Below are 12,500 nucleotides of genomic sequence, written 5' to 3' on the forward strand. Positions count from 1 at the left end.
ATTGATTAAGTAATTGATTGATTGATTGATTCCTTTTCCTTTTTTTTTTAAGCAAAATTCCAAATTACTGACCGCCGCGGCGCGCCATACTATCGTGTTTCACCAAAATTGCTGATTGGCTAACAACAAAAGCCGCGTCACCACAGCAGAAAGAATCCTCCGCCACCCGCCGCCGCTAACAAGTGCCGCGAGCGAGTGAAGCAAAAGGCAAGCAGAAGACACTCACTCTCTCACACACACACACACACACACACAACCTGCCATCTACCCTGCCTTGTATTATTGTCAAACACGAACTAGCCTATATCCCCGCGTGTGGCCGGGTGCTCAAGGGATTGGTTTGTGCTCAGGTGAATACTTAAGTGTTGGGGGGGGAGAGAGGCCGGGGATTTGAAAAAAACAAACAAAACAACAAGAACAACAAGAACAAAACTCTGTAAAGCGTCGCTTCGTTGTGTGTAGCTGGTGTGCACCGTCGATTTTTTTTTGTTTTTGTTTTTCTCTTCTAATTCTGTTGTTTCAGACAAGTTGTTTTATTTATCAATTTATCTATCTCTTTATTCATCTATTTATTCATTTCAAGAAGCACCCTGTGACTTTGTCAGCGAGATTTTATTTTTCCTTTTCCTTTTTCCAGCGTGGACCTTGTGTGAGATTTGACAGCGGTTCACTAAAACGTCTGTCGATTTGTTTGGTGTTGTTGGTGTTGTTGTTATTTCTGGACCTTCTTGACGATGTTGTTCGCACGGTAGCTGTGAAAAACAAACTATCAGCAACGACAACAAAACAAAATAGGAAAGGTCAGTCATTTATATATTTATGTAGGTATGTAATATATATATAGATATAGATATATGTAGATATATATATGTGTGTATATATGTATATTATATATATGCATATATATATATACATACATACATACATACATATATATATATATATATATATATATATATATATGGCATCTTTGCCCGAAGAAGATCTTGTGGCTTGACACGTTGCCCTGTTTTGTTTGTTTGTTTGTTTGTTTTATCTCATTTAAGTCGACTTTTACCAAGATTCATTTTGCCTACCTCTTAATACATATATATATATATATACATATACATATATATATGTGTGTGTGTGTGTGTGTGTGTATACATATATATATATACTTCCTGTCATTTCTCTCTCTCTCTCTCTCTCTCTCTCTCTCTCTATATATATATATATATATATATATATATATATGTGTGTGTGTGTGTGTGTGTGTGTGTGTGTGTGTGTGTGCTTCCTGTCATCCCCCCCCCCTCTCTCTCTCTCTCTCTCTCTCTCTCTCTTACATGCGTACATGTTTGTGTGTCTCTTAGAACAACGGCAGATGTGTAAGTCGGCCAAAGTGCTAATATCTTCACCGTTGGAAAATAAAGATTCATTCATTCATTCATTCTCTCTCTCTCTCTCTCTCTCTTGTAAGGACAGTGAGTTTCGGCTATAAACCAATCATTTGACTCTCTCTTTTTCTCACTATTTTTTCTTTCTTTTTTTTTCTTTGTTGTTGTTGTTGTTTGTAAGGACAGTGAGTTTGGGCAATACACCAATAATTTGACTCTGTCTCTCTCTCTGTCTCTGTCTCTCTCTCTCTCTCTCTCTCTCTCTCTCTCTCTTGTAAGGACAGTGAGTTTGGGCAATACACCAATAATTTGACTCTGTCTCTCTCTCTCTCTCTCTCTCTCTCTCTCTCTCTCTCTCTCTCTCTCTCTCTCTCTTGTAAGGACAGTGAGTTTCGGCAATAAACCAATCATTTGACTCTGTCTCTCTCTCTGTCTGTCTCTGTCTCTGTCTCTCTCTCTCTCTCTCTCTCTCTCTCTCTCTCTCTCTCTCTCTTGTAAGGACAGTGAGTTTCGGCAATAAACCAATCATTTGACTCTGTCTCTGTCTCTGTCTGTCTCTGTCTCTGTCTCTCTCTCTCTCTCTCTATCTCTCTCTATCTCTCTCTCTCTATCTCTCTCTCTTGTAAGGACAGTGAGTTTGGGCAATAAACCAATCATTTGACTCTCTGTCTCTGTCTGTCTGTCTGTCTGTCTGTCTGTCTCTCTCTCTCTCTCTCTCTCTCTCTCTCTCTCTCGTAGTCTCTTTTTTCTCGCTTTCTCTCCCCTTCCTTGAAATATTAGTGCAATATAACTGAGCCATCTGTATATTTGATAAATTCCTTTTCCATGCTGTTTTCTGTTACACGAAACTCCACCTCCACATCAGTTCTGTCTCTGGCGATTCTGGACAGTGTCTTCCCAGACTGGGTGAAATCATTGTTCGGAAGATGTACTTGAGGTTTACTGGGTGAATTCTTCCCATTCATTTGCTTCTTCCAGATGTTGTAGTTGGCATACAAGCCGAAAGGCGTTGCCCTCTGCTTGTCCCATCCATGATCTTCTGCATCCTTGACGACTGCCGTTTTGTTCCTTCACTGTACCACGCCATTAATGGGCTTTAGGGGTCTTCAAGTGATCTGAAATAAGCTTAAACCTGTTCTAACTTTGTGTCTGGCATGCACTGAAGGAAAGTCGAGCAGGTATTGCATGGTCTTAGAAGGAGTGTCTTTCGTGGTTCCAGGATCAGTCTCATTGCTTCATTTTGAATTCTCTCTAACTTCAGGGAGCTGTTTTGAAAAAGAGTTGTTAGCCCTAGTCCATAGTCAGTTACGTTGAGAATGAGTGATTGATATTGCCGGAAGAGGTGGCGTTGTTCGATGCCTTTGGCTGCCATTACCTTTAAGACTGAGACCATTTTGCTTTTCAGAACAGTGCTTCCATGTTTCATACATTAAGAAAAAAAAAAAGAAAGAAAAACACACCCACCAACACGCCGCAATCGACAGGGTCTCAGGGTCAGACCAAAAGCAGGGGATAACGTGTGTCAGACCTAAATCCGGAAACCACTCTTCTTTTTTTTTTAGTATCGAATTTGTTTTAAGCAGATGTGTAGCCTATGCATCATCCCGCACGGCCTAATGCCGCGTCGCTTCCTTGACAGTGACGCTGAAACTAATGATGATATCTTGTCCTGCTGACGTATTTCCGACAATATAGAAAGATATTGATTAAAAAGCCTGCGAAATAAACCAGCCACATGCAGTAGTTGCGCCTGTTGATTTATTGATTGTTATCTCCGCCAGTAAGGTTGTGTTATTGTCACACTGGTTGGTTGGTTGGTTGGTTGGTTGGTTGGTCAGAGGCACTGCGAAAAGAAAAGTTGAGATTGAATTTTTCTGCATTTTGTGGGTAATTTTTGGTTTGTTAGTTTTATTTCATAAATGAGGAAGCGTGTTATTCAGTTTCATACATATTTCATATATTGTCCGACTGATATTTAATTAAAGGCTGGGCATATCCTTGCTCGTCGTGGTGTTCGGAGTATTTGATGGTATGTTTGTGTTTTTCATTGTCTCAGAGTGTCAGTCTACATTCTTCTTTTTTTTTTCCCTTGCAGAGAAGGTTATATTGGTCAAGAAACATGTAATCACATTTCACATTAAAATTTTGGGTAAACAATATAACAAAATACATTGATTCCAAGAAAAACAATGAAGCATTACACCATAGAATCTGCTTCAAGGAAAAACACATCAACACTGTCCCTCGCTTCACTGAAGTTATATCATTCATCCAGCTGCAAGGTTTTTGTTTTTGCATCTCCCCAATCCCAACAAACACCCACACACAGTGAGGCCCACACACACACCCATACTCTTTAACGTGTAATCCCTCGGTCAATATACCACAAAACTAGCAACATAATCTCCTTCTGAGACATCGAGGGAACACCGATATTAATCCAGTTTAAAACAGGTTCTACATTCTTGTTACATTATGTCATTTGTACAAGCGCAGTTAGGAGGTGGGGAGAGGGAGAGACAGTACAATGCAGACATATAGAAATGTGTAATATGATGATACATCCGAGTTCGAATGTTGTCATTGTTCTTTCAAACTTTACTCTTTTACGTGCTATAAATGCACGCTATATACAGGACCTCGTCCAAATGACTAGGTCTCTGAATCTAGTATAACAAAATAAAACAAGAGAGACAAAGCCTTCAAGACTCACTTGTGATACACTTTTTAAAAAAATCCAAGCTTTTTATGTATTGAGTATAAATTCAAAATGTAATGTTTAAGATAAGAAAGATCAGTTTAAAGCAAATTAAGTCCCCTAGCATTAATTACAGAGTAATTTCCCTTCTTTACTATCTGCACCAAAACGTTTGCAAAATAAATAAAAGTTCCATGCTTAGCAAAAGAAGTTCCTGTTTGAACCAAAAAAAATGAAAATAATGGCTGCTCTTGTTGTTGGGTTAGAATATCAGATCAAAGTGCCAAGTTTAGAGAATACAAAAAATATAAATATAACAGTAAATGCAGTTTGCATATAATTAGGCTTCTTTTTTTTTTCTTTTTTTTTTTTTTGGTGCCCATCCCAGAGGTGCAATAGTTTTAAACAAGATGACTGGAAAGAACTGAATTTTTCCTATTTTTATGCCTAATTTGGTGTCAACTGACAAAGTATTTGCAGAGAAAATGTCAATGTTAAAGTTTACCTCGGACACACACACACACACACACACACACAACCGAACACCGGGTTAAAACATAGACTCACTTTGTTTACACAAGTGAGTCAAAAAAGAATCGAAAAAAGAGGTCATTACATTATATACCTAACAACAACCAGAGTTCGATTCCGTTCCAGTCAGTACGTATCTATGGAATGGACACACCTTTATTTTACCACATACCACTAACATGCTTGACGCTTCTGGAGAATTTTGTTGTATTAACTTTACAGTCCGCCGTAGACCTACGATCGTTGAGAAAGGAATGAGAATGTCTTTGTTTTCTGGTGACGGGCGCCTTATCTGCCCTTGTGTTAACTCGCGGTGACGTTAAGTGACAACCTATAGTTTTAGAGGTTTACTCCCTAGTTCTCACCCACACGTCAAGTTAGGTTCGCCATTGTTTGTGTATCGATTTCCAGTGGCTGGTAACAGGTATGTGTATGTATTCCGATGAGGGGTTGGTCTGGTGGGCAGTTTGATTTATGGCCAACCAGAACGTGAGTGGTAGTGATTGTTCCTCGACCGCTGTTTCTGACTTGTTAGGAGTCTGTGGTGTTTTTATTTATTATTGTTATTGTTCTTTTATCGCTCTGTTGTTGTTGTTCAGAGTCACAGACACGCACGCACGCACGCGTGAGCGCGCGAATTCGAACACGCACACACACGCGCGAGTACGCACACTCACACACTGACACGCTCACACACGTACCCCCCCCCCCCCCACACACACACACACACATACACCCCCCCCAACACCCCACACACACACACACCCGACACACACACACACACACACACACACACACACACACACACTGTATATAGATAGATAGATATACACGCAAACACACAAGCACCCACCCACCCACACACACACACACACACACACACACACACACACACACACACACACACACACACACACACACACACAGCGGAAGCGAGAGAGAGAGAGAGTACTGCTACTACTATCACTACTACTGCTGCTGATGCTGCTACCTCTTCGCCTTCTACTGCTGCTCCTGCTGGTTCTCCTGTATCTACCTCTATTACTTCTACTGCTAGAACTACTGTTGCTGGTTCTCCTGTATCTACCTCTATTGTTTCTACTGCTAGAACTACTGTTGCTGGTTCTCCTGTATCTACCTCTGTTACTTCTACTGCTAGAACTACTGTTGCTGGTTCTCCTGTATCTACCTCTATTGTTTCTACTGCTAGAACTACTGTTGCTGGTTCTCCTGTATCTACCTCTATTGTTTCTACTGCTAGAACTACTGTTGCTGGTTCTCCTGTATCTACCTCTATTGTTTCTACTGCTAGAACTACTGTTGCTGGTTCTCCTGTATCTACCTCTATTGTTTCTACTGCTAGAACTACTGTTGCTGGTTCTCCTGTATCTACCTCTATTGTTTCTACTGCTAGAACTACTGTTGCTGGTTCTCCTGTATCTACCTCTATTGTTTCTACTGCTAGAACTACTGTTGCTGGTTCTCCTGTATCTACCTCTATTGTTTCTACTGCTAGAACTACTGTTGCTGGTTCTCCTGTATCTACCTCTATTGTTTCTACTGCTAGAACTACTGTTGCTGCTTGTTCTCCTGTATCTACCTCTATTACTTCTACTGCTAGAACTACTGTTGTTGCTGGTTCTCCTGTATCTACCTCTATTGTTTCTACTGCTAGAACTACTGTTGTTGCTGGTTCTCCTGTATCTACCTCTATTACTTCTACTGCTAGAACTACTGTTGCTGGTTCTCCTGTATCTACCTCTATTACTTCTACTGCTAGAACTACTGTTGCTGGTTCTCCTGTATCTACCTCTATTACTTCTACTGCTAGAACTATTGTTGTTGCTGGTTCTCCTGTATCTACCTCTATTACTTCTACTGCTAGAACTACTGTTGTTGCTGGTTCTCCTGTATCTACCTCTATTACTTCTACTGCTAGAACTATTGTTGTAGCTGGTTCTCCTGTATCTACCTCTATTACTTCTACTGACAGAACTACTGTTGTTGCTGGTTCTCCTGTATCTACCTCTATTACTTCTACTGCTAGAACTACTGTTGCTGGTTCTCCTGTATCTACCTCTATTACTTCTACTGCTAGAACTATTGTTGTTGCTGGTTCTCCTGTATCTACCTCTATTACTTCTACTGCTAGAACTACTGTTGCTGGTTCTCCTGTATCTACCTCTATTACTTCTACTGCTAGAACTACTGTTGTTGCTGGTTCTCCTGTATCTACCTCTATTACTTCTACTGCTAGAACTACTGTTGTTGCTGGTTCTCCTGTATCTACCTCTATTACTTCTACTGCTAGAACTATTGTTGCTGGTTCTCCTGTATCTACCTCTATTGCTTCTACTGCTAGAACTACTGTTGCTGCTGGTTCTCCTGTATCTACCTCTATTACTTCTACTGCTAGAACTATTGTTGCTGGTTCTCCTGTATCTACCTCTATTGCTTCTACTGCTAGAACTACTGTTGCTGCTGGTTCTCCTGTATCTACCTCTATTACTTCTACTGACAGAACTACTGTTGTTGCTGGTTCTCCTGTATCTACCTCTATTACTTCTACTGCTAGAACTACTGTTGTTGCTGGTTCTCCTGTATCTACCTCTGTTACTTCTACTGCTAGAACTATTGTTGTTGCTGGTTCTCCTGTATCTACCTCTATTGTTTCTACTGCTAGAACTACTGTTGTTGCTGGTTCTCCTGTATCTACCTCTATTACTTCTACTGCTAGAACTATTGTTGTTGCTGGTTCTCCTGTATCTACCTCTATTGTTTCTACTGCTAGAACTACTGTTGTTGCTGGTTCTCCTGTATCTACCTCTATTGTTTCTACTGCTAGAACTACTGTTGCTGGTTCTCGTGTATCTACCTCTATTGTTTCTACTGCTAGAACTACTGTTGCTGGTTCTCCTGTATCTACCTCTATTGCTTCTACTGCTAGAACTACTGTTGTTGCTGGTTCTCCTGTATCTACCTCTATTACTTCTACTGCTAGAACTACTGTTGTTGCTTGTTCTCCTGTATCTACCTCTATTACTTCTACTGCTAGAACTACTGTTGTTGCTGGTTCTCCTCTATCTACCTCTATTACTTCTACTGCTAGAACTACTGTTGTTGCTGGTTCTCCTGTATCTACCTCTATTACTTCTACTGCTAGAACTACTGTTGTTGCTGGTTCTCCTGTATCTACCTCTATTACTTCTACTGCTGGAACTATTGTTGTTGCTGGTTCTCCTGTATCTACCTCTATTACTTCTACTGCTAGAACTACTGTTGTTGCTGGTTCTCCTGTCTCTACCTCTATTACTTCTACTGCTAGAACTACTGTTGTTGCTGGTTCTCCTGTATCTACCTCTATTACTTCTACTGCTAGAACTACTGTTGTTGCTGGTTCTCCTTTATCTACCTCTATTACTTCTACTGCTAGAACTATTGTTGTTGCTGGTTCTCCTGTATCTACCTCTATTACTTCTACTGCTAGAACTACTGTTGTTGCTGGTTCTCCTTTATCTACCTCTATTACTTCTACTGCTAGAACTATTGTTGTTGCTGGTTCTCCTGTATCTACCTCTATTACTTCTACTGCTAGAACTACTGTTGCTGGTTCTCCTGTATCTACCTCTATTACTTCTACTGCTAGAACTACTGTTGCTGGTTCTCCTGTATCTACCTCTATTACTTCTACTGCTAGAACTACTGTTGCTGGTTCTCCTGTATCTACCTCTATTACTTCTACTGCTAGAACTATTGTTGTTGCTGGTTCTCCTGTATCTACCTCTATTACTTCTACTGCTAGAACTATTGTTGTTGCTGGTTCTCCTGTATCTACCTCTATTACTTCTACTGCTAGAACTACTGTTGTTGCTGGTTCTCCTGTATCTACCTCTATTACTTCTACTGCTAGAACTACTGTTGTTGCTGGTTCTCCTGTATCTACCTCTATTACTTCTACTGCTAGAACTACTGTTGCTGGTTCTCCTGTATCTACCTCTATTACTTCTACTGCTAGAACTACTGTTGCTGGTTCTCCTGTATCTACCTCTATTACTTCTACTGCTAGAACTACTGTTGCTGGGTCTCCTGTATCTACCTCTATTACTTCTACTGCTAGAACTATTGTTGTTGCTGGTTCTCCTGTATCTACCTCTATTACTTCTACTGCTAGAACTACTGTTGTTGCTGGTTCTCCTGTATCTACCTCTATTACTTCTACTGCTAGAACTACTGTTGCTGGTTCTCCTGTATCTACCTCTATTACTTCTACTGCTAGAACTACTGTTGTTGCTGGTTCTCCTGTATCTACCTCTATTACTTCTACTGCTAGAACTACTGTTGTTGCTGGTTCTCCTGTATCTACCTCTATTACTTCTACTGCTAGAACTACTGTTGCTGGTTCTCCTGTATCTACCTCTATTACTTCTACTGCTAGAACTACTGTTGTTGCTGGTTCTCCTGTCTCTACCTCTATTACTTCTACTGCTAGAACTATTGTTGTTGCTGGTTCTCCTGTATCTACCTCTATTACTTCTACTGCTAGAACTACTGTTGTTGCTGGTTCTCCTGTATCTACCTCTATTACTTCTACTGCTAGAACTACTGTTGTTGCTGGTTCTCCTCTATCTACCTCTATTACTTCTACTGCTAGAAGTATTGTTGTTGCTGGTTCTCCTGTATCTACCTCTATTACTTCTACTGCTAGAACTATTGTTGTTGCTGGTTCTCCCGTATCTACCTCTATTACTTCTACTGCTAGAACTATTGTTGTTGCTGGTTCTCCTGTATCTACCTCTATTACTTCTACTGCTAGAACTACTGTTGCTGGTTCTCCTGCATCTACCTCTATTACTTCTACTGCTAGAACTACTGTTGTTGCTGGTTCTCCTGTCTCTACCTCTATTACTTATACTGCTAGAACTATTGTTGTTGCTGGTTCTCCTGTATCTACCTCTATTACTTCTACTGCTAGAACTACTGTTGTTGCTGGTTCTCCTGTATCTACCTCTATTACTTCTACTGCTAGAACTATTGTTGTTGCTGGTTCTCCTGTATCTACCTCTATTACTTCTACTGCTAGAACTATTGTTGTTGCTGGTTCTCCTGTATCTACCTCTATTACTTCTACTGCTAGAACTATTGTTGTTGCTGGTTCTCCTGTATCTACCTCTATTACTTCTACTGCTAGAACTACTGTTGCTGGTTCTCCTGTATCTACCTCTATTACTTCTACTGCTAGAACTACTGTTGTTGCTGGTTCTCCTGTCTCTACCTCTATTACTTCTACTGCTAGAACTATTGTTGTTGCTGGTTCTCCTGTATCTACCTCTATTACTTCTACTGCTAGAACTACTGTTGTTGCTGGTTCTCCTGTATCTACCTCTATTACTTCTACTGCTAGAACTATTGTTGTTGCTGGTTCTCCTGTATCTACCTCTATTACTTCTACTGCTAGAACTATTGTTGTTGCTGGTTCTCCTGTATCTACCTCTATTACTTCTACTGCTAGAACTATTGTTGTTGCTGGTTCTCCTGTATCTACCTCTATTACTTCTACTGCTAGAACTACTGTTGCTGGTTCTCCTGTATCTACCTCTATTACTTCTACTGCTAGAACTACTGTTGTTGCTGGTTCTCCTGTCTCTACCTCTATTACTTCTACTGCTAGAACTATTGTTGTTGCTGGTTCTCCTGTATCTACCTCTATTACTTCTACTGCTAGAACTACTGTTGTTGCTGGTTCTCCTGTATCTACCTCTATTACTTCTACTGCTAGAACTATTGTTGTTGCTGGTTCTACTGTATCTACCTCTATTACTTCTACTGCTAGAACTACTGTTGTTGCTGGTTCTCCTGTATCTACCTCTATTACTTCTACTGCTAGAACTACTGTTGTTGCTGGTTCTCCTCTATCTACCTCTATTACTTCTACTGCTAGAACTATTGTTGTTGCTGGTTCTCCTGTATCTACCTCTATTACTTCTACTGCTAGAACTATTGTTGTTGCTGGTTCTCCTGTATCTACCTCTATTACTTCTACTGCTAGAACTATTGTTGTTGCTGGTTCTCCTGTATCTACCTCTATTACTTCTACTGCTAGAACTACTGTTGCTGGTTCTCCTGTATCTACCTCTATTACTTCTACTGCTAGAACTACTGTTGTTGCTGGTTCTCCTGTCTCTACCTCTATTACTTCTACTGCTAGAACTATTGTTGTTGCTGGTTCTCCTGTATCTACCTCTATTACTTCTACTGCTAGAACTACTGTTGTTGCTGGTTCTCCTGTATCTACCTCTATTACTTCTACTGCTAGAACTATTGTTGTTGCTGGTTCTCGTGTATCTACCTCTATTACTTCTACTGCTAGAACTACTGTTGTTGCTGGTTCTCCTGTATCTACCTCTATTACTTCTACTGCTAGAACTACTGTTGTTGCTGGTTCTCCTCTATCTACCTCTATTACTTCTACTGCTAGAACTACTGTTGTTGCTGGTTCTCCTGTATCTACCTCTATTACTTCTACTGCTAGAACTACTGTTGCTGGTTCTCCTGTATCTACCTCTATTACTTCTACTGATAGAACTACTGTTGCTGGTTCTCCTGCATCTACCGCTATTACTTCTACTGCTAGAACTACTGTTGCTGGGTCTCCTGTATCTACCTCTATTACTTCTACTGACAGAACTACTGTTGTTGCTGGTTCTCCTGCATCTACCGCTATTACTTCTACTGCTAGAACTACTGTTGTTGCTGGTTCTCCTGTATCTACCTCTATTACTTCTACTGCTGGAACTACTGTTGTTGCTGGTTCTCCTGTATCTACCTCTATTACTTCTACTGCTAGAACTACTGTTGTTGCTGGTTCTCCTGCATCTACCGCTATTACTTCTACTGCTAGAACTACTGTTGTTGCTGGTTCTCCTGTATCTACCTCTATTACTTCTACTGCTAGAACTACTGTTGCTGCGACTTCAATTCACACAAACGCAAACACACAAACGCAAACACACACACGCATGCACGCACGCACGCACGCACACACACACACACACACACACACACACACACACACACACACACACACACACTTTTACTGCCACAGCTGTTTTAACCACTGCAATTAGCCGTGTGTTTTTATTCCCGTTGTTGGCACCGGCTCTGCTACTCGAGCTGATGCCTTGACAGGCACAGTGGCCGAACGGTTATGGTTCTTTCTCTGGTCTCTGGACCTTGCAATGGGAATGAACTTCCTCTTTCGCTTCGTCAGGTCTTTCAAGTCTGGCCTTAAAACCCACCTCTTCCCAAGATAGAGACCCTCCCTTGCCTATTCCTTGTCTTCAGTTTCTGTCAGTTTTAGAGTTATGCGTGCGTGTGAATGACTGGTGTGAAAGAGCTTAGATTTGTCTCTGCACAAGATTCAGTGCTATATAGATACTATCATTATTATTACCATGTTAGGTCGCCGGGTTTGAGAACAGAGAGCAGACTGACAGACTTCTTCTTCTTCTTCTTCCGTGTTGTGGGCTGCAACTCCCACGTTCACTCGTATGTACACGAGTGGGCTTTTACGTGTATGACCGTTTTTACCCCACCATGTAGGCAGCCATACTCCGCTTTCGGGGGTGTGCATGCTGGGTATTTACTTGTTTCCATAACCCACCGAACGCTGACATGGATTACAGGATCTTTAACGTGCGTATTTGATCTTTTGCTTGCGTGTACACACGAAGGGGGTTCAGGCACTAGCAGGTCTGCACACATGTTGACCTGGGAGATCGGAAAAATCTCCACCCTTTACCCACCAGGCGCCGTCACCGAGATTCGAACCCGAGACCCTCAGATTGAAAGTCTAACGCTTTAACCATTCGGCTATTGCGCCCGTCAGACTGACA

At 41.1% G+C, this 12,500-nt stretch overlaps 1 protein-coding gene across 1 annotated transcript in view; it reads left to right on the forward strand.

Annotated features, from left to right (window-relative positions):
• Positions 1-270: 270 nt before the first annotated feature.
• The window catches only part of LOC143299106 (uncharacterized), a 19,980-nt gene continuing 7,750 nt past the window's right edge, over positions 271-12,500 (forward strand). The window contains exon 1 of the mRNA XM_076612233.1: positions 271-800. The gene's annotated coding sequence lies outside the window, so the exon portion shown is untranslated. The remainder of the gene's footprint in view (positions 801-12,500) is intronic.

This window comes from Babylonia areolata, chromosome 24, assembly GCF_041734735.1.
Source record: "Babylonia areolata isolate BAREFJ2019XMU chromosome 24, ASM4173473v1, whole genome shotgun sequence".
Taxonomy (NCBI): domain Eukaryota; kingdom Metazoa; phylum Mollusca; class Gastropoda; order Neogastropoda; family Buccinidae; genus Babylonia; species Babylonia areolata.